Genomic DNA, 24,071 nt, shown 5'->3' with positions numbered 1-24,071 from the left:
GGACTCTAGAAAGTGTAGCAATATAAGCAGAATGGAGGCATGGAGGGTCTTCATTCTCCAAATAGGAGCGCGATAATGATTTTTACTTCATTAATACCACAAGGTTCTCTCCTATTCACTCCTTCATTTCTGCATCCCACTTTCTCTCCAAGGAAGGACGTGAAGTTTAACTGTAAGCATTCTGCTCGTACTTATTTGTCCCTCTTACATTGTGGAAAAGGGGTTAAAGTATTCAAGAAGTCCCTATAAGTTCTGCAGGCAGAATGGATTATTTAGTAGGTTGGCAGTCACTTTTCAACCTCTGTCTGCGTGTGTATGCATGTCTGCATGCTACAAAGAGAGACACAGAGAGTGAGTACTGCAGCTGAATTTAGAAAGTTATAGATGTTCTCATCAGCCCCATGCAATGCAGCAGAGATTCCTTCCAAAAGCCAAGGGAGCAGAGGCTGTAGACAACAGATGTGAGAGGGGTTCCCATAACTGTCAATTTTCAAAGTGTTTGCATTGAAAAGAGAGGAGGTGCTATTTTGATTGATATTTCAGTTGCAGTATATAAAGCAGAGGAATTCTTCTCACCCTCTGCTTGTCATAGTGATCTGCACACTCTCTCAGCTGGACTTGGGGCTACTACTTACTGCATCTAAAAAGCTGAAACTCCCAGGAATAAAGAAACTTTATAACAATGCCGGAACCCACCAAGAAAGATGGTAAGCATAACAAATATTACCAGAACATTTCTTAATTATAGGAATTATGAGTACACACACAAGAGCAAAATGCTTTTTAGATCATCTTGAACATTTCAGCAACAAATAACATCTAATAGTGATGACTGTATAACCTCATTATATCAAGGCAGATCATCAATATGTTTAAACTGAGAATAGTTTCAGATGTGAGACAGAACTGCTTTGACCTCCCACTACTCTAGACATTAAATAATGGCTTTGCAGAGATACTAAGAAACTATTTGGTTGAGCACATACTGTGCTGACTTTAAAGACTGTAGAATTTTTGAAGTGCAGTTACTGGTATCTAGACTCTGGAAAACAGGGTACATGCGTTCATTATGCTTTAAAAAAGCAGCATGTTCATATGTTTTTCATTACCCTTGAAAATTAAGTTGCATAAGGTATTCAACAAAGAAGAAATGTTTATGGAAATTTTAAGTTTCTAATGAAAATACGTTCTGCACATTGAATGCAAGAGTGGAGAATGTAGTAACCTTTTCTATGCAGATTGAACTAGAATGATGCATTTTACCACACTACAGAAATTATTACTTTATGTTTCCGAAAGACGTAAAAACAGTAATACTGGTCCCTTTTCTACTACTATTGAGTTGACTACAAAAAAACTCATTACATAGTCTGCTGGCAAGATGCAACATCATGTACACTGGAGGCTATACAAACACGTGAGAAACATTGAGAGACTATTAGTTCATAACTTCCTAAGAGCTAGCCAATTTTTTTTAAAACTATTTTGGACATTTAAGTTAAATAAGACTCTTATACTTGCATTACTTCTATAGCCCTTCATTAAGTCTTCATTCCAGTTTAGTTGTGTTGGTAAGAAATCTTGATTATTGTTTAGCATTGGTGATATCCACAGCTTCTACAAAGTCATAAATGTGCAAACTGTACATGCATTAAAGTAGTGGCAAAGAAAATATACAGACAGATTTCCTAATGCATTCCCAAATGCAAAACTGAATTTAATATTAAAGATGATATTGTGTAAAGAAATCATTAAATAACATTTATTTCCCACCACTTTTGAAAGATATGATAGCCCGCATATGTAGTTTGAATGAGTAATTTTGATTTAAAAGTGACCTATTGATAGAATTTGCTTTATTTGAGAAGCATTTAAAATATTTTCTATTTATGTGGAAGCTAAGAGCAGAACAACCATCAGGAGCATTAGGCAGTTGAAGCACCCCATAGGGGTTGGGACATGTGAAAACTAAACTTTTTGCACAACTGAATCTTCAGCAAGTAGTGTTGACAGACTAAAGTGATCATTTTACTTACTGGTTCTCCTTAGTGCTCGAGGACAATGATGGATGAAGTATTCCTCTGAAAATAGCTACACCAAGTGCACGTATTAATACTAAAGCCTAATCCTCTGTATCAGACCTAGAGCCAAGCCCCTTCTAGAGTGTCTTATTTGTAATTCAAATGATTTACATGTGTATTAAGTGTCCCTTTTATTTGATCTGTTATTTGACTGGATATTACACAGTGTAATCAAAAGGCATTCTGTGACTGCCAACCAGAAAAAAAAACGAAAAAAAAACCCTAAAATATTTCTGAACCTGTAAAAGATATGTGTTTTGGAGAAAAAATGTTCAGGAGCTTATCTTTAAAAGACTGTTATTCTGTTTCAGACTACATTGTTTTAAATATGTCCTTACAATACAGTTAATACAAAAGCAGTTCTGGTGTTGTTGTGTTACAAATAGGTTAGTGACTCTAAACAAAAATACACTGATACTGGAACAAATACCAGAACATAAACAGCATTGAAGCCTTATGCATTAACTGAGTTTGAGTTTGTAGTAGGAATGAGCTCTGGAGAAGTGACATGTACAAGCTGTACAATGGTTGTTCTTCATCGCATCTAGCCTATTTGCAGCCAGTAGATCAGGGTGATAAAGACTTTTTGTAGATGAGGAACACACCTGAGCTGGTGGCAGTGCATGTAGTATTTACATTACCAACGGCAAGACTATCTGTAGTGGTACTGGTGCTATTAATTGTATAGTACCAGGGCAGCTACTGATAGTAGCTCTACAGTAAGATGTAGGTACCTACTCCCAAGGTAACTTCCAATGTGTGAAGCATTGAAGGCAATTAAGTAATGAAGATGAACCGTGGTCTGCATTCTGGCAGGGATCAGTGGATGCCCTCCCTGAGAAACCTTTGTGAGCTGACTGCAATGCAAAATGTTTCTGTGCTACAGAAGCACCTAAGCAAGTGCTTTCCAAAAAGAAGCAATTTACACACATAGGACCTTACAGTTAAAAAAAAAAGCATACACAAGAAGAAGCAGCTGTGTGATCAGAAACTGGCTAAAACTTCAATGTTAAGAAAATCTCAGCTTTGCAATTTTTGTCACTGTGGTCTCTGAAATAAATAGATATTTCAAAGACAGTGCAGAAGCAAGATCTCAGGCTGATTTGTTTCAGGTCAAATGGTCTGAGATATTTTAAGATTGTTAGATTATTAAAGTGAGAAATTTCCTGACTTGATGAGAGTGGAACCTCACAAAATGCTCTTAACAAACAGGATCACCAAATTAAACTCACCAGTCAGCTTAGAGAAGTTTATTGGAGCACTTCAGCCTAATGGAATTTGTCACTGTAGAAATAGACTTCCATAACTAATGATTTAAGGCCTGTATTGTACTCCTAAAGAATCAAAGTCCTATATAGTCACATCAGCTGTAGCTTTCTTGAAGTGCATGGCCATGCTGTTGTGAGATAGCTTTGTCTTGGTCTGTTTAAAATTTCACAAGGTGAAGACTAGATCATGGGCACTCTGTTAGCTGATCCCAGTGGATGACTAGAATAAGACTGTGATGCCAAAGACCTTTATCAGTGCATTTAACTTTAATGGCCTTTCGTTCTTCTGGTAACTAATGAGTAACCCTCCCTCACCTAATTACTTCCTGTAATTTATTATAATCAGTCAGATGATCTTTCCTCTCTCTCCCTTTCCTTTTACCAATATTCATAATAAGGGCTACCCATTAATTAGGTGTCCTCTTAAACTGTGACAGGCCATGGCATTTAGATACGCTTTTGTAGGCGTGCCAAGTCTCTCAAGAGCAATGGTTTCAGACTATTTGTGGGCATCATCCCACAGGGACAGGTGCAAGCCAGTCCCCAGTAGGCAGCTCTTTAAATTTGCCTTATTTATTCTCTCCAATCTAGGAAATAAGTCATGGCCATGAGTTAAGAGATCATTCCAAATTTTAAGCCAAAGCATTTATCAACTGTCTGCCAACTTCATTTTCTAAGGGTATGCAAGCTCTGCCTGGAGCAGTCACATATTGGCAAGGAATCAAAATAAAAAATCAGCATGTTTATGTTATCCAGTGCTTTAGTAAAACTCTTTTAGATCTATAAACCACAGCGATTTTAAAATTCTGAAGATAGGCATGTGCAAATATTGTCTGTTTGAAGGACAGTCCCTGAAACATAAAGAAATTTGTGAAAGGAAGTAAACAGGCTTATCAGCACAGACTGCTTTGAAGACGTGACAACACTATTCTCCCTGAAGAAACTTAGCTGAAACAGCTGTTACTTTGAAATATGACCAGTTTTGTTTCATTATATGTCTTTTATATAGTTATACTTGCATTATATTTATAATATTTAAACTATTTAAAAACAGAATCAGGTGCACCAAGGTAACAGACCCTGTAAGTTTTACCTAAGCTAGTCACATAAATCATGTAAGTATTCATGTAAAGTAACATTCCAGCAGGAAATCAATCTCAGTATTAAGGATGGAGAAAAATTAATTAAAGTGATATTTATTTTAATATTATATTTTCAAGATTAGACACGTTTTCAGAGGTGGACAAGAAGTAGAATGGAAATTCAGCCTAAGCGTATAAATTTGGCTTCTGTCAAAATTAACACTGCTGATGGAAAGTTTTCCTGAAAATTCAGGAACCCTGCATGTCAATATTGTATAACACTGCTTAGTGCTTTTCATGGAGGAGGCTGAACCTGTGTAATCATTTTATTATGGCACCATACTGGGTAGTGCAGCTGCTGCTGTCTTTGCTGTATAGATATGTGCTTCAGTAAGGCGCAAGGAAAGCATACAGACATTTATCTTCTGCCATTATCATTGCCCTTCTGCAGGGCTAACTGTAAAATGCATTCCTATTATTTCTATCTACCTCAGAGCCCAATCACTCACAGCGAGGTCCATATGAATCATTTACAAGCACTGTATTGAAATCATTGGTGAGTGAATTTTGATGGATGAGGGGAGGTGGAAACCCTAACCCCTTATCTTTTTTTCTCTTCAGAAAATTATCAACTCTTGCTGATAAATTTAAACCTATTACAAATGGAAAGCAAACGTATGCTTTACTGTTATAATTATCTTCACTGGGGTGGGCACTGCTCCCATCCTGAACATTGTAGAGCTGTGTCCTCCTGCATAGATCTTGTTGCATGTTGGGATCTGAGTTTTTCTTAGACTGCCCTTGCCCTCCCAGAGCTCATTTCCAAGTGTTGCTCCCACACTTCCTTCTGAGATACCAGAACGTCTCAGATTTGCTCTTTGACATCCCACCTCCACCATGCTGAAGTTTAAGACTCAAAACTTGATTTGTTTCAGTTTGGTTTATTTATTTATCTAATTTTATTTTTTTCATGGTGTAAATTGTAGGAAGGTTTCTTATACAGTTCTCTGATTTTATTTTAATATTAGTGTAGGCAGATTGATCTGTTATTCTTACATGAGTTAAAAATCTCATTCACCCTTTGAAAAAAACAATGCATCTGTGCATGGGAAATATACTTAACACGATCACATTAAAATCAAAACTCCACTGAGTTTAGGAGGAAAGACAGGAACTGTCTTTTCAGCAGAACAGAGGGTGCTTGTACTTGGCAGAACTGAAATTAGCAAATGCTGCCTTTGTGCCTCCCTATGCTGCACCTGTTGGGAAGATAAATAAAGGACTGTCCAGTTCTTTCCCCTCATACCTCCTAAATATATCACTTTAAGAGAGCTTTAAAAAAAAAAAATACAGTATGCTTCTGATCCATAAGAAACTGGATGAGTTCCTTCATTTTATACTAAACAAGATGGGAGTTTCTACTGGGGAGACTTTGGTTATCAAAACATTAGTAGCTGCCACACGCATGAGTGATCCTTGGGAATGATATGTCTTACAACAAAAAAGAATCTGTTTCAGGAGGGGATATCCAGGGGGTTTCTTAAACTGAAAATACAAAACACGTTAAAAAAGAAAATACTTAGGGATTTTTTTCTAAGGATAAGGCCAAATACTAGATGCCCCACTCAGGAAAATGCAGAAACTCCACTGAACTGGAAATCCTAATGTAATAATTATTTTAGAATGAGGGCAGAAAATTCGTTCTCATTCAGACAATAATATGTGGCTTTGCACTGAATGCAAACTCCTGTAAAAGGAAGAAGACAAAAGAACAGAAACATCATTAACTTCAGCTGTAAGTACAGTTTTCTCAGTCTCACTACAAATGGCTTTTTCTCCAGACCCTGTAGAACAGTGTAGCTGTTATAGCTGTGTAGCTGTAGTCATCAGTTTCTCATCCCATCCATCCCTCTCACCTCACTCTCAGTCACTACAGATGTGCCATTCCTGAAGACTCCAGAAAATAGAAACTTTCTCTTTTTCACATTTGAAGCCTTTTTTTCCGTCATTCACCAGGGGTTTTTGACATACACTGGAGGATTTTATTAGTTTGCTTTGGATAGTTGATGGTATTTTAGGAGTTAGGAAGAGAAAACTGATTTGACATGAGTGTCCAAGAGAGTCCATTAAAAATTTTTATATGCTTTCAGTCACACAAAGGTCCTGATGATCTTTACACTGCAATGGCTGAAGTCCAAGTTAGGAAACAGATACACAAATGGAAGCAAATGAGCTTGGTGTCCCCTCTCTTGCCGAAGTCAGTGGAACCCAAAATAGTGTTCAGCTAACCAGCCAGCAGTTGCCTAAACATAGATGCCTACTGCCATATGAAATAACCACTTGGTACTGGTAGGTAAGACTGAGGACCTGAGACTGTAACATCCTGCAGTGGCAGCTAGGAACCAAAAGGATATGCTACAGAATCTGAATGTCAAGGAAAAATAAAGCTGAAGAGTTATTCAAAGTTTCAGTAATGGGAAGTTTTATGAGGAGTGTTCAACTCCAGCATTATTTGCATGCGTAACTTAGTTGTACTGTCACTGTATACAAACATTTGGGATCAGATTCCTTGGGGTAGAGGAGGATGCACACTTCTGTAGCCTGCTAGGTGCACTGGGTAATTGGTTAAAAAAAAAAAGGGTGCTACTAGTGCCATTTTGTGACTTGGGAGATCTAGTTGCTTTTCTGTTTTTGTTTTTTTTCTGTTTCTGATATGAAAGATTCAATACATTTTGGTTCGTGACAAAGATGAATGTTTAAATCAGCTCAAATTTACTTATTCTTTTTTACATCAATGAGAAAAACAAAACAGTAAATTGCATTCCTATTCAAATAAATATTAATTGATTTAACTCCCCTAACTTTTAGCTTAGATCCTAAAAGAGATTTAAATTTTTAAATGAATGAGGAGTTACATCATGGACATTTCAAGCCATGAGGTACAAGCCTTTTTATGTTAAATAATAAAGCACTTATGATAATTCTGCACTGTGTTCAACAAAACACATGCAGAGTTGGGAATCTTCATTAATTCCTATTTCCCTCTAATTTATGAAGTATTATTTTTGTTTTTGAAGCTCACTGAACTAGCAGGTGCATCAGCAAAGATGAGGGCTCTTACAGAAGAGGGGAATTAAAGCCAGCATTTGGTTCTGTGCTTGACAAATATATATGACTTTGGAAGATATTCTAGCAACAGTTTTGATGACAGTTCCAGTCAATCTTCACTGCCTCCTGAGAGATTGTAGGATCAGAAAGAAAGAAACTGTGGATTCAAGAAGTATGAAGATAGACACATTTCTGTTCAGGGACCTGAAAAAGGACAGCACTCACAAAGTGATTTCTCTCTGGCTGTTCTCCCCCATTATCTATATCTGCATTGCTAATGGCATCTCCACACAGCAGTCAGTGGGACTCCCCCAGAGGAGAGTCGATGGCACTGTCTCATCTGTGCTGTCTGTAGCATTGACGGAGTAGCACATCTGAGAAACTTCCGCAGGCTTAGTCTTGGAGGAAATTTGTATGTTCCAGGGAAGACTCTGAGGAACAGGACAATTTTTGAGCACATTAGTGAATGTGACTGTCACGCAGTACAGAAAGTGGCAGTACCAGTTTGGAAGCACAGCTGGATGATTCATTTTATACTGAGAGGCCCCCTGCATCCCACCTCCATACTCCCCAGAGTGTACAGATACCATAGCACGAAGAGAATCCTCTTGTGTCTTGCAGCAGTGGGACATGTTCAGAAGAGTCACTGGTCTCCTTTCATCAGAGATTCCAAACCATTTCTTACATAATTTGCTATACCCTGGCCCTATGTCTAATTGAAAGTAGAATGTGATCTACTTCTTAGGACAGTTGCCCTTGTATGTGGTGGCTACAGCAAGTTATTTTGATCAGGTGATTATTACAAAAAGCTCTGTTCTAATTTAATTCTCCATAAGATCAAATGGTGGTTTTAGTGAGCATCTGAAAGCGTTCAATCACACCATGATGCCTCCTGAGAGGCATCTGTGTTAAAATACACACTCATCATGTCTTACAGGCTCAGAATACCTTCCTAATTTTGGTCATAAATGCCAGTAGGTTGTGGTAACACGGAGACACAGATGAAGAAAGGTTCTCTTTTCATACAGATTTATAACTCTTAGGTCTGTGTGCATTGTCATAAATTACAGAGGCATTTGCTCCAGTTATTGTTACAGAACCAACTTGAATGCAACATTTTTAAGGCTGAGAAAACTAAATCACAAAGTAAACCAAATTGTTATTTTTTTCTTCAGCAGGATCCATGCTTTGCTTAGCCATAATGCAAACCCAGTCTGAAAGCCTGTTCCAAATTTTGTCTTCTCTCAAAACTCTGAAGCAGTAACGAAACTGAATTAAACACAGTTGCAGCTAAACCTGAAGCAGACCCATGATGAAAAACTTACTGGTTCAGATAGTGGGATAGATTTTATTCCTTAGACATCACTCCAGTGTGGCAATGGACTAGAAAGACCAATAAGACACAGTTGCTGAATAGTTGTCATGTATGGTGATGTGGAGAATGTCTTTAGCTGGAGATATCTAGGAACAGTCGCACAAGAAGTGCCATGCAGATGGAGTAATTCACTGACTAATAGCTTCTGGGCCTCGTGCTGCGATATTCACAGATGCAGATATTCATGCACACAACGTAGCACACTTGGCATCATCTGTTTTTATAAGAGCATAGTATCTAGGCCAAAAACCTTATTTTAGACCCAAAGAGGAGCTGTTATACTAATGGAGGCTGTGACTGCCACTCCTCCACAGATGCAGACTTTGGTGAAGGCACAGAGGGTCAGATGCCTGATGACATTTTTTCCACGGCATTCCCTCCAGCCTTACTAATCTTTCATCTAAGCTTTCCTTAGCCCTATTTTTAAAGGGGAAATCTGACCTCTGTCCTCTGCCCCTTTTTCTTTGCCCTTGTTTTTTGTTTCCATGTTTTGCAATGAAGGTTTTTCTCTTTCCCAGAATATTTTTTCAGCTGGAGAGAAAGTATATTCAGTGAGCTGTGACTGTTATTCACAATAGCGTCTCAAAGGCATTCTGCTATGATGCACTGTAAAGAGCTTTTTCTTATATATACCATTTAACTGATTTACTGATGCAATCCTTCACAGTTGGTCTGCAAACATCATGCTGTGTTGCTTTCCCTAAAGACAAAGTTAAACGATTTTTTGAAGTGAAGGCTTATAATTCTCACAGTTATCAGATGTTTTACTTTCAATATTTTAGAATGAAATTGAGAGGTAAAAAATGTAATTGTATTAAAATAGAGGGACGGATGTAATTTACTCAGCCTAACAACCGCATAGGGGCATAAATGACTGTCATGTACACAACTATTGGTTTGTGGTCCAACAAAGTGCCATACATCTCTGATACCTTAGATGTCCTAAATGTTTATGTACAGAAAATGTCCTTTTTCTCCCCATGTGCAAAATGCTCCTGAATGTTTTTCAGTATAACAATTCCAAAATCTAATCCACAATAAATATTCATAATCAAACATGCTTACAAAAAAAAAAAAAAAAAAAAAAAGAACTAAAGAACTCCTAAGGCCAGTAAGGCCAGTACACGTCAATCCCATTAAGTAATTCCTTTTCTGAATTTCAGGGTAACATTTCATTCTTTCAGTGGCTGGGATCTTTCCTGAATTACCAGTTAAGCTTTTTGAAAAGTTGTTCTCCAGACTAAATGACAAATTATATTTGGATGGCAAATGCCCCTAATTTCTCTTCAGCAAATAAGGAATTGGTTGGATAGTCACAGTCAGAAGATAGTGACCAATGTCTCTATGTCCAGGTGGAGCTTGGTGATAAGTGGTGTTCCTCATGGGTCCATTTTGCATCTGGAGATCTTTAAAATCTTTGTCAGTGACCTAGACAGTTCACAAGACCAAGTGCAACATATTGCAGCTGATCAGGGCAATCCCAGATATGCGTACAGACTGGGAGAAAAACTCACTGTGGAGAAGAACCTGGGAGTCCTGGTGGATTAAATGCTGGACATGAGCCAGCACTATGCTCTTGCAGATCGAAAGGTCAATTGCATTCTGGGCTGCATCAAAAGAGGTCTGGCAGCAGGGTCTGCCTTTGTGAAGTCCTATAGAAACACAGAATCACCAAGGTTGGAAAAGACCTCTAAGATCATCCAGTCCAGCCACCTAGCTATCAGCAGTATTTCCACATCTGGCAAATACTGCAAGAAAGTACTGTGTCCAGGCCTGGGGCCCCCAGCACAAGAAGGTTGTGGAGCTGTTGAAGCGGGTCTGGAGGAGGGCCATGAGCATGCTCAGAGAGCTGGAGAACATCTTCTATGAAGATAGGCTGCAGGAGGTTGGGCTTGTTCAGCTTAGAAAAAAGAAGGCTCTGGGGAGACCTAATTGTGGCCTTTTCAGTACTTAAAGACAGCTTATAAACAGGAGAGAGACCAACTTTTTACATGGTCTGATAATGACAGTACCAACAGGAACAGTTTTAAACTAAAAGAGGGAAGATTTAGGTTGGACGTTATGAGGATATTTTTCTCTCAAGGCGTAGTCAAGGCACTAGCACAGGCTGCCCAGAAAAGCTGTGAATGCCCCATCACTGGAGGCCAGGTTTGATGGGATTCTGGGCAGCCTGAGCTGCTGGGTAGCTTTAACCTAAGTCATTTTATGATTCTACATTTTGTAGCCCATATGTTATCCTTAGTAAACTAAGAAAGCAGATGCCATTACCCTACTTCTCAAGTGAACAAAAATAAGTAAATTCAACTGAAATGCTGCAAGTGTTGGTCATGAGTTTTTTCCCTGCAAGCCTGATGACTGAAAATTAGCATTGTTAGCATCAGGTAGACATAAGTAATGGATTGTTAATGATGCTATTTGAAATGTTCTCTAATCACCTACATTCCTGACAGCCCTGTTCTTTCTTGTTGCAATACTTTTCTATAAGACTTTGTCTCTTAAGAGGAACCTCAGTACTAAAGTGCAGATTTGAGGGACTTCTCTTCTATGAAGGAAGTCTTGAAATCTTCTCTTTCTTGAAAAAAATTACAGAGTATCAGATCATCTGCCACCCACTGTCAGGTAATCTTGAAGCAAATTCTTTTATTTGTTAGTTGGTCACACTGGTGACATTGCTTAGACACATTTATAATACTTATTACTTTGACAAAGAGCAGATAATAAGCTGAGAAATTGACCTCTGGGAAAATCCCAATATTTACATGTTTGTTTTTGTTCTGAACTTCAAAGAAAAGTTGATATTTCAAAAACTGTGGAAGTGAATACCTATAGATTTCCATTTTAAATTGTTGGAACGTTTCATTCAGAAATTTGATTAAAATGAAACCCATCAACACATCTCAAAAGTTTCACTGTAATTTTCAAAAATGTGTCATGTGGATTCATATTACCACAGACTTATGCTGATGCTCTCATTTCCCCTAAGAGTGAAGAGAAATGGCTTCCCACCGGTGGGCACACATTTGCATGACTCTCAGGACCAACCTGGGACAAGTGCACTGGAGCTGGGTCCTTTGTGGAACTCACTCCAGTTATGCAGACCATTGGATCTATGACACAATTCCCGTAAAAATATAGTGTGAGTTATTTTCTTGATTTTCAGTGAAATATTTCAGGATGGCTCAGCAAAACAAGGTATTGTGATTTGGGTCCAGCAAGAGTGATTTTTCTAATCAAAATGGTTCCTGATCTGGTTGAGAAATCATCTGAATGATATGTAGGAAAGTTCTCATGGTTATGTGCTCAGTATGACTGCCCTTTCAATTTTATTGCTGACTTTTATCTTATAGATAGACGTACAACTGTCACTGAAAATATATTGTTAAATGTGAGTAATAAATTAGTGCAGTTCCCAAGCAGCAGATCTTTGTTTTCTGAAGCTTATAATCCAATAACCTTTAGTCCCCTTTATGATGTTTTTCAGCTTTCAAAAAGGAATTCAGCATTCCTCTCTGCACTGCTATCTCTAGTATCACATCGTGATGCCTTTTGCTTCCATTTTTCCCCAGGAATCTTACGAACTAAGTGAAAGTATTTGCTTTCACAGAAAAATTATTTACAAACTATTGCAATGAAAGAAACAAAACTGAGAAAAAAAGCATACTTTTGCCATAATTTTTCACACATTTTTCTGATGAGTGACTTAACGTCTTTCAGTAAATACAAAACAAATATCAATTAAATTTGGGGTATTTAAAGCAGAATTTCACTTGGCTCTGCTTTGTTTCTTATTAGTACCTGCAGCCAGAAACAAATTATTCTATGGGCAACCTGGTACATAAAAAAATTGTTGCAATATTGAGTACACCTAAAGATATCATAATTGTGCTGTATTCATGCATCTTGTTCTGTATAAAATTGTCTCCTGAACTTCACAGATAACAAAATCTGACTTTCCACACATTTGTGTCTTTTACCACAGCAAATGCCAAAACATGGATCAATGAATTTTGATCTCTGAGCCAGATTATTAATTTTTAACCTTAAGGTGGGAATCATACCCGCTCTGCCTCTTCTCTGCTCCCTGGAAAACAGCCACACCTGGGACGGGATTCAGAACAGAATGTTGCGAATGTTGCTGGCCAGCAGCGCCACTTATGGGTCACTAGCAAATACAATAGAGACTATTAGGCTTAGGAGCGTGTGTGACCGGCTTACAGACCTTAAGACCTTTTAAACGTACATTATAAAAAAGTCAGAGTGAATACTCATAGCTGAATATATATATTGGAAGCAATAGCAAAAATTTCAGTTTTGGAAGTTGAAAATAGGCCTTTTTTTTAATGATGGAATTAATTAGAAAGTCAAAAAATTCAGCTAACTGTGGCCCTCAACCTGTAGCCAGTCTGTGATCTGTGAGACACAAGCATAAATACTGTTTTTTTCTCTTAGATGTGCAAGTGCTCGGCAGCCAACTTGCATGATTTCATTTTTGGAATAAAGAGTAAGAGAAGAAAGATACAATGGAAATATCACGGGAACAAAAATGAAATTTATTTCCCACATGTTGGTGCTTTGTTAATTAAGTAGGATAAAAATGAACCTGCAGAGCATGATAACTTGATAACTGAATTACAGCACCTATTTTAACTTTAATTTTTCTATTCTAAATGTTGTCAACTCTTGACAGCCTTCTATTCCCCATTACAGCTTGCCAAGAAGGTTTTGCACCATTCGATGAGGATGCTAAGTGCTGATGGCTTCCTCTTTCTTACCAGACGTGATACATGTTCAGGATTATTTTTTATGTATGATGTAGCCCTTTACTGGACAGCTTACTTGCACAAACTTAGGAGAATACAGTTATGAAAACACAGAGTTTATTAAGGAAATGATATTTGTTGAAGGTCATGGTTACAGTGCTCTTTACTTGTTAATAAAAGCAAAGTTCTAAATGAAAGCAAAGTTCTCATAAGAAATGAAAAAGTTGTGGACGCTCACATGTTTGACTTGACTTACTAACATCATCACAGGAGAATGGGACCTGCAAAGAACACAAACATTACCCAAATGATGTCTGTTTCTTTGCACCACCAAATTACAGATGGCAATGAAGACAGAATCTCTTGCTTTGGTTTCTACTCCACAGAATTCACTGTTTCTTGGCTTTTCCAACTGTTTACCCAATTTTTAGTCCTTAATCAAGGATTTTTCTGCTTTCATCATATGATAGTTTGATCTGATTCTGTGGCCCCTGAAATCCTATATAGTTGGAAATAATTAAAATTTCTGAATCAGTATTTTAGATAAGATTGTATGATGGGACTAATTATTATTCTTGTGGGTTTTTTTGTTGTTGTTGTTGTGTGTTTCTCATTAGGTATGGTTTTAAATCTAATCATATATAAAACTAAACTTTGAATCAAATTCTTTACTTATTTCATTTTTCCTCTGTTCTCCACAGAGATGCACATGCATCACTGGATTATGAAGCTTTTAATTGCTGAAAAACATAAATAATTGCAGACAGAATTTAACCTGAGGTCATCACTTTCATGTCTAATCAGAAACAGTAAAAGAGAGCCAAATCGGACACTGTCATCTGTCTATATCATCACTGCAACCAGAAGGAGAAAATAGAAATAATATTAATAATTTTATCAGTCTGATTCCATCACATTGTTGACCACAATAATAGTAAAGTAGGCAAGGTGTGAGAACACCATTGCTTTTTCAACTCAGCCTTTCAATCTAAAGTCTAGAGTCTGAACCACCTTAGGACCTGGGATTGAAGTGTGCTTGAAATGCCTTCTGTAGCTTTATTTTAAAGGTAACATAGACATATCCATGTCTATGGATATTCTAAAAAAAGTGTTTATATTTGTCGGTGGAAAGCTGACTCATGAGGCAGACAGAAAACCTTGTCTGTATGATTGTGCTCATGTTTTGCAGACTGCTGAATGTTCTGCTCTTTACTGAACAAAAAAGGTGTATTGATTTCAATTTAAGTCAAACCGAATGCAAGAGAAGCATTTCCAATGTTTACAAATGATTTTGGTTCAAGGTCTCTGTCTTCCAGATCATTTAAACTGAGTTCACATAACATTGCTGTTTACCAACATAATGCTCATCAAGCTCCATTCATATCTTTCATTTAATTGATCAAGTTCCTGTCTTCCAAAAGATGAGACTGTAGCTTTTCATCATATCACTGATGACACTTTGACTCTGTACAGGCCTGGATGAAATGACCAATAGAAAATGGTGAAATCATTTGTGGCTGCACTCAGAGGAAGACTCCTTACATGCAACTGCACAAGGGTTGGGGTGAGCCATGCTCTCTCCTCAAACTAGTATTTTGTCTATTTTTGTTTGACAAGCAGAGTCAGCACTTTGGGAATGTCTACGTAATAGTTATATTTGTATGATCCCTTGAAGCTATATCTATGAACTTAATCCACCTACTTAAATGTGACATAAGTTGACAGGCCTTTGTGACAAAAAGCAGTAGGTGATCATCCTCGTGCACTTTGACATATGAAAGTCACTTTAACATGCTGCTGTTGCACAAACAGGTATTGTATCTGTATCCATGGTGATGCAGTTATAGACCTGGTTTCATTTTCAGATAAATGGGAGTAAGCCTTCTGGTCAAACTGGGTAAGATCCTGAATCCTTTGATTATTCAGATCAGAGTTTTTGCTGGGTTGTAATCAATCTACATCTAACTGGAGGAAGAAATAAATGGAGGAGACTTTCCTCCTCCCTCCTGTGAATGTTCCAACCCAGGGTTTGTGAAATGCTGTATTTACAATTTGTGCGAGCCCTGATTTAGTGCTCAAGGTCATTTTCTTCTCATATGGAGGGAAAAAAGACATTACTCATTTTCCAGTATCGCTGAGCATTCTTCATAAGCTTGCCCAAAACAAATCTGCTCGTGATTACAAAGTCACAAGATAAGAAGGGTCATACAACCAGACCTCTTTCTCAGTATGCTGGAGGTTACCTGCAGATCTCCAGCACAGTAGTAAAATAGGACCTGGGGACTCTTAGAGCTGTCAGCATGTCTCATTATGTTTACACTTCAATGTGAAAAGTAATAGATACGATGTCAGGAAGTTTCTATGCTTGTTGCTGTCATGTAAGATGGTGGAAGAGGGGGGAATTTAGAGCCTCTGAAAATTGTCCATTACATGTAAGTATCCTGTCAATTTCCTGCCAAAGCATCTTGTGGTTGTTGCAGGTTGGATGTCAGTGCAGCAAGGCCTAAAATAGAATTGAAGTTTTAAATAATGATAGCCCCAATTGAACAAGGTTCTTAAGCATTTTCATCATTTTAGCTCATAGGTATGTTGTGGGACTTTTTAAAGCTTATTTATCTATATCCATAGCAGAAGACTTTCAGTCTTATTTTACATGAAAAATTGAATGTAGTAGATGTGGAACAGTAATGGAAAATTGTTGGTAATGGGTCAAGTTGCATCTCCTGCTGGTTTTCAATGGTGTATGTGTGCATGTATAATTATAAATCACAAACGAAAAATGTCTTGGCTCTAAGTGCTCATATCCTATATCAAACTGGATCCTGAATGCATCTCATGACATGACTGAGACATGAAAGCATTTCTGGAGCTGTTATACCAAGTGACACTTGTGCTTTCACTTTATTTGCTAAACACATTTCTTAATATGTTATCCTTTCTTAGTAGCCATGTAGAAAAAACTGTTAATTCATTTTCTTTTTGTAAACATATATGGTCAACTGCTTTAGAAGTTTCAAATCCAAAGAGTAAACCAAGGTCTGCTTTTAGTATAACACAATCCACTGAAATGCGACAGTCTTGACTTCTTCAATAAAGAACTGCAAAGAGAAGACCGTTTTCTTTGCTTTAGAAACCGGGAGGAAGAGATTAGATTTAGTTGCTTAGCAGAAGACAAAACTGACATTGTATTGATCAATCTAGTTGTTCATAGGATTCAACAAACCTTCAATGGCCTCCTTCCCCAGAAGCTCAAGAGGCTGGTCCCAACACATCAAAGAATCTTCTTCTCCCAAGGGTTTGAAGAGTTCCTGCTGGAAACACTTTCTCCACCATCAGCCCCCTGACAATGCCTTGACAGAGAACCATATTAGGCAATGGGATTATTGAGAATGGCATTTGGGAACTCCAGTGAGCATGTCTCCTAGGGAAGGACCACAACAGTAAGCTGCTTATTGAGTGCACAGAGCTCTTTCCTGGCTGACAAGTCTGTTTCAGAGGTCATCCAGAGAGGGCTATCATTCTTTAGGGAGGTGGAAACTACTCAGTGCTATTAATGGTTTTTTCCTGGCTGTCCTCAGGAATAGAACTGTAAGCTCAGCATGACCATGAAAGGGATTGCACATGACCAAAAGATTATGATGAAGTATCTCCCATGTCTTTACCACTTCCAATGCCTGGAATTCTCTCCTTCCCTTTTTTGCCTCCCACTCTGTACTTCAGGACTCTCTTCTCAGCTCAGTTTTTGCCTGTTTTCCTAGCAATAGCTTTAATAGCCTTGAACTGTGATTCAGGAAAGAAACCACTGACTTCCAGGTCTGGCTTCAGCCATCTTCCTGTCTGTTTTAGTTTCAGCTGGAACTGAGTTGTTTTCTTCAGAGTGTCTAGTATAATGCTATATTTTGGTTCTAGGAGAAAAACCGTGTTGATAACATATCAGTGTTTACTGTACAGAGCCAAGGCCACTCCAGTTTCTCAGCAAAGGGCTGGAGGTGTGGAGGGCAAGAAGCTAGGAGGAGACAGAATCAGTACAGTTGATTTAAACTGGCCAAAGGGATATTCCATATCATATGACATCATGGAAAAAGGGGAGTTCTGAAGGGGGTGGAAGTTCATCTCCCTCTCTCCTGTTCACTAGATGGGTGTCTGAACAGCAGTTGGAGGGGTGGTGAGGAATTGCTTGTGCATCACTTGTTATATATACATTTGTATATGTATATAAATTGTCATGACTAATATCCTTTTTCTTATCTCTTAGTAAATAGTTTTATCTCAACCCATGAGTTCTACTTTGTTATTTTGTTTTTTTTATTCTCTTCCCCATCCCACTGGGAAGTTGGGGGGAAGTGAGCAAATGACTGTGTGTTGCTTAGCCACCTGCAGGGTTAAACCACAGCACCATCACAGAATTGTAGAACAGTTGAGCTTGGAAAGAAGCTCTGGAGAATGTCTATTCTAACTTCCCTGCTTAGAACAGAGTCAATAGAGCATGCTGGCCATGATGTTGCTCAGGTTTTGAGTACCTCCTTACTTTTCTGAACATGTGGAATTACTTTTGGGCTATAATAATATGTTTAGGTCTGGTCTGCACTGTAGATTTTGGATAACACTTATGCCTACTGATATTTAAGACAGGACTGCAAAGGTGTGTAATTTCTGACCAAAACGGCATGATAGGAGACCTAGAATATTTGCAAAACTGCACAGGATATTGAGTTTTGGCTATGATGGGCGACTATATACCAACACTGCAAAGTACAGATTTCTGGAACAGCTGTATCTAGACCTCGAGTATATAGCACACTGACAGTTTTAGACTGATAAAATGGAGATGTTATTTTATTCTCAATGTGAGATTTCAAAGTAGTGAAGGAGTAATGTTCCAAGATTTACTTTTTCTTTTCATATTTTCCAAGGCCATAGAGCAAAGTTTACTGTATTAATTGGTAGAGCAGAAAAACAAATTGCTATAAATCTAAGTAAAGCTATTACATTCTAATGAGATTCTGTGTCTATTGGCCTTTACTATACAGTTTCCTTTTTATTCTATGATAGGTGCTGTGATCAGTCTTACAGCAATGTACCTTTTTCCCCTAGTGAGGGCTCTGTTTGGACTCCACAATGATTTGTTCTAGTGTTTGTGAATGTGATTGGAAGATCCTAAACCATATTGTATTCACACACTCAGCCTAAAATTATCTTTGCACTAAAAACATTCTCCCTTTTAAACACTGCATGAATTTGACAAGAATGAAAAGTATGTTTTAGCTATATTTAGGACTGTGTGCAAAGGAATAGTCTTACCAGCATTTTTGTGTGGTAGAAATTTAAGCTTTATTTCCTGAATATGACCTGAGATAGGGTCCCAAAGGTTAATACCCATAACATGACAGAGGTTAGTATCAGCCATCTACTGTTACTGTTAAGGATTTCAACCTTTTAAATCATTGCTTGTTGCGAGAAGTTGAACTAGTTGAATTATAAGTCAAAACATCATCTCCTATAAATATTCCTATTTTCAACCAGTCTAGAATCCTAATGCTTTCATAGGCTAACAATAAACTTCCGTAATTCCTTTGGCTGTTATAAAAAATAAGCTTTATCTAGTTAATTTACTCTTCTATTTACATATCCAAGGACATGACTCCACTAAGGGTAACATTCAAGTAGGATAGTTTCTCTATCACACAATTGAAAAGGGTAATGATTTAAATTAAAAAATATGAGGAAGGAAGGAAGGAAGGAGGGAAGGAGGGAAGGAGGGAAGGAAGGAAGGAAGGAAGGAAGGAAGGAAGGAAGGAAGGAAGGAAGGAAGGAAGGAAGGAAGGAAGGAAGGAAGGAAGGAAGGAAGGAAGGAAGGAAGGAAGGAAGGTTAAAAGAGACACCATTAATCTTCACAACCAAGGTGCTATCAGATATTATTCAATTGATAGAAAATCTGCTCAAATACAAGCTAGCTTCTGACATAAGAATATCAGTTATGATGTTGGTTTAGTAAGTTAAACATTGTAAGTACCAACTGACAAATCCAACACAAACTTGAAATTCAATTTAGTTTCCTTAGCATTCCAAAACTGTCTTTCTAAACTGGATTTGACAAGATTTCTAGAAAAGTTCTAGGGTCCTCCTATATAAATTATTATGAAATATGCAGGTAGACAAGTATACTATATCTCCAGATTGAACAAGTTCAGTTCCTTCTTTTCAAAGAGCATAAACCTTAGACTTCTGACCACACCACTCTAAAGATGCTAAGTATTGCCTGTGTGAAAGCCAACAAAATTTGAGAACTGCTTTGAAACATTTTATTAACCCAAAACCCAAACTGTCAAAATTCAGTAACTATATACCACAAGCATAAAAACTACATGCTTTTGATTTTGAAACTCAATAGATATCTTCTTTCCTCTTTTTTCAGAGACTGAAACTGAAAATGCTCTACCGCCTCCAGGTTGGTATGAACAAAAAAAGCTTATTAGTGCTCTAATACTAACAAAAGAATTGCATGGGTCTAGAAACTACATAGCCATAATACTTTTTGTGTTCACTGTCTTTCTAAAAATAAGGAGACAATAAGAATGGTAAGAAAGCCTGCCCAAGTAAGATATTCTCACTTCATGTTTCTTCCATGTCCTTTTTTTTTTTTTTTTCATATTCAGTTTTTTTTTGTTTAAGATACTTGATATATTCATAAGGATGAAAATATACATTTTTGTATACATTTCCCATCAGAGTACCAGAAAATGATGACTGCTTAAATTCCGTGTCTAAATTATTCTGTCTTCTTTGATAGTGAACGACATTTAACTACCAAAATAGATAGTGAACAACATTTAACAACCAAAATAATCCCTTTCATTTCCCATTGAAGGAAGGTAAACTTTGAATAAAGATGACAGGATCAAACATGAGATTCATCTTACTTAATTCTAGCCATCTGAAGATCTGGTGTTTTTTCTAAGCTGGTCAACAGTGCTCCATCTATAACCAGCGGAGAAGATTCCAGGTCATGGCTGCTCATCTAATGGACATTTCCTGGAAAATGAAACTAAAATGTCACTGGCTGTCTATGTTTGCATAATTGCATCAATGAGTATAGATGTCTAGGAGGGTGAATACTTTCAAGGAAGTCAAAGTTAGGTGAGATGAAACTCATGCAAAAGGACTGGAGTTTCAGATATAGCTGAAGCTCTGTGCAAAGCTGCTACCTTTTCTTTAGTGGGAGATGGAAAAGTAGCAAAACCTTGTGGATCAGAGATGCATTGAGAAACTTATATTCTCATATGCTGATTAATACATATGTATGATATATTTGTCTAATTTAATCATTTGGTGAGTTTATTCTCTCTGTAGCTACCTGATCAGTAGTACGAAATAGATACTTCCCAGTTCACATGTTAAACCTGCATTTACTAACAGTCTTGCAAAATTTCATCCTACAAAGCTAATTTAAGACACTTTTGTTTAAATTATATACCTTTTCGTTTTCAAAAATGACAAAATATGAGGACAGTAGTATCATTTGCCACAGAGTTTCATGTTTAAATAACCCACAAGAAATTTTCATGTTAGGATGAGCTCTTTCATATTGTAAATATACCTCTACTTCTTAAAATCTTCTGTAAAATAAGTACGGTGTCAGTAGACCTTTATGGTTAAGCACAAACCACACTAAAGTATTACTAACCTGGGAATGACAACCACTTCTCTTCACCTCCTTCCATATGAGCCAAGATACTGTCATCATATATTCCTGGGAGCTATCACGCAAAGAGGGAAGTTAGTTGTTCAAGAAACCAAAACGTGTAAATAATTTATTGGACATAGTCAGCATTATGAACTATAACAGGAAATTTCTGGGAAGATATTGTAACTGTTTCGTCTAGATTCCATTTTCAGGCTAGTAAACTTGGTCCTGAATGAGGCTTCCCAATGTTGTTACACCTTCCAAGAAGCCACCTGTTACCACCTTCCAAGAATAGTGAATTCTCCTATTCCCAGCTACTAATGGGAAGGCAGTGTGGTAGTATAGCAGAATCACCATTAAAAATAAAGGTTTGACAGACTACAATTTTCCTGCCAGTTGGACCTTGGAAGCTTCTGGCAAGCAGAAGCAGCTAAGGGTCTGTCGCATTTACAGAATATGGGGTTGTCTTCTTCACTTCAAATTTTATTTTCATAGTTACTGTAGCTATGTACAAATGAGAAAAAAAAAAAAAAAAAAAAGGAATTAAATCCCCTGGCTCTTGCAATTATTCCCAGGACAAACAAGTTATCTTAGCTACACCTTAATGTAGTCAATTCATTGGCCTTCATCTAAACCCACGTTATACCAGGCCTTTAGCAAGTAAGTTCACTGGACAAAGATTTTTTTCACTGTAACTAGACTATTGAGTGTTTATACTTTGAACACAGTACAACTGATGTGATTTGACAAGCCTCTGAATTTGCTCTGTATGCAAACTGAATGAGGTAGGAAACCAAAGGGGATAGGAATATTAACAAAAATCCAATAATGAATTTGAAGTTATTAAGTCTACAGTCCAAGTTTTTTCACTGATAGAATGTTAGAGATATTTCACATACCCTTTATTGGAGTATGTGGCGAGCTAGCAACGCTTCTGGTAAAAAAAATGCAAATCAAATAGCCTAGGAAAGATAGTAATGACAAAGATAATGAGAAATAACCAAGGACACTCCCTACATATTTTCTCTCTGTATTGTTTCAAGGATAAATCAGTTAGGCAATGGAGTTCTGGTTAGCATTAATAGCTGGCAGTCTCTCATTTCTGATCCAAGTCTATTCAAATTAACAGTTATTTAATTATTTTCAAAGGCTTTCATATATAACACCAAGAGCAAATGACTAACAATTGCTACTTACAAAACAAAACAACAAACAAACGAACAACAAAAAAAACAGCATTTTGCTTCCACTAAATATGGGAACATCAATTTCTCGTGACTCATTCAAAATGTAGAAAATCTATTGATATGCATGCATCTGTGAAAAAAAATGTTTTGAAGAATTACATTTTTAAATTGTACATACATGTATACTTATAAATCTTTAATCACGGTTTTTCAGTACTAGCAGAACCTAGAATATTGATGTATTTTTAAATTCTGCGTAAGTTTTTCTTTTTTACTTTAAGATCCTCTCAAAAATATACTTGTACTTCCTACACAGAACAAAAAACACCACAGGATGGTGGAACTGAAAAGGGTAAAGGTGAGTTTGAAACCAATTCAAATTCAAAAATGGACAGCAAAGAGAACATTCTGAAATGCTGTTCTGATGCTATTGCTTGAGTTATAACTCAGGAATTTGGTGCCAAATTTTAAAAGTGTGATGTGAAGCTTCCTAGAGCCTCATTCTGCATGACTTATCTAGCATAAGGAAACTAGGATGCTTATGAGTATCTTTAAAAATTCTGTCAACAAGACTGACACTGCTTAGCACCAGTAGTTATACAGAATGCTTTCTTAATAGATCAAATTTCAAGTGCATTGCATGAGCAGAAAGACATCTTTCTACTGAAGTGAATGTTGGCTCTGACCAACCTCGCTTAAACTCAGTTGCTGTGTACATCAATTGCTTTTAATCAGTGGGGGAAATCTCCTTTTACTCTAAGCTGTTTCTATTCTACCAGACACTTGATATTGCATGTTCCATCTCTTAGCAAAGTACAATAGAGTTCACACATTCATTAAAAATAAAAATAAACGTTCCATATTGCTTTTCTGTCTAAGAAAAATAAATTCCTCCATTCCTCTTCATCATTGGAAGTCCAGTGACTGAGGTCATTACAAGTTCTGAAAAAATGTCTCTGAGGACATTTTACTGTCAACAAACTCAAAACTGTGCACGTAAAAATGTGCTCCATTTTCAGTGCAAATTTTACATTGCTGTTATTAGACTCCATCTCTGTTTGTAGCTTTTCTAGTTAAGAAGATACACTTTGAGGTAACTGGGTCAAATTCCACTTCTTTTTGCTACTCCCTGCTAAAGTAGAATTCAAACAGCTCAGCAGCTTATTTTGAAATGGATAATCTTTTTGTTTTTCATTCTCACAGAAGGATAAGCCAGAACAAAATATACTTACAACAGATGTAATGCTTGCTTTTTTTTTATTTGGCACAGTTACGCTTTCCATGGCAAATCAAGAAATGTCTTTCTTGAAACTACATTCTGCCTTTTGATCTCTTACTCAAAGTCTTACCTTTTAATGACACTAGATTCACACTTGAAACTTGGAAATTTGTTCGACGAAGTCATGCATGGCCATTTTTCTCAGCAAAATAAAAATGCAATGACAGTATGTGATTCAAATATTCCCTTAGAATATAAAAATGGCAAACCAAGCTTCAGTGCATGTTATTTTGCTAGCTATTTTTGC

The 24,071-nt window shown here is 37.2% G+C and overlaps 1 long non-coding RNA gene across 1 annotated transcript; it reads left to right on the top strand.

The window, feature by feature from the left end:
* Positions 1–589: 589 nt before the first annotated feature.
* Positions 590–22,916, top strand: LOC146545336 (uncharacterized). Its single transcript, XR_014884438.1, has 3 exons — positions 590–707; positions 20,090–20,122; positions 22,862–22,916. It is a non-coding gene; the product is annotated as an uncharacterized LOC146545336 (long non-coding RNA).
* The last annotated feature ends 1,155 nt before the right edge of the window (positions 22,917–24,071 follow it).

This window comes from Meleagris gallopavo, chromosome 1 (assembly GCF_905368555.1).
Source record: "Meleagris gallopavo chromosome 1, MGAL_WU_HG_1.1, whole genome shotgun sequence".
NCBI classification, from domain to species: domain Eukaryota; kingdom Metazoa; phylum Chordata; class Aves; order Galliformes; family Phasianidae; genus Meleagris; species Meleagris gallopavo.
Note: the sequence above shows the minus strand (reverse complement) of the source record. Positions and strands in the feature narration are given on the sequence as shown.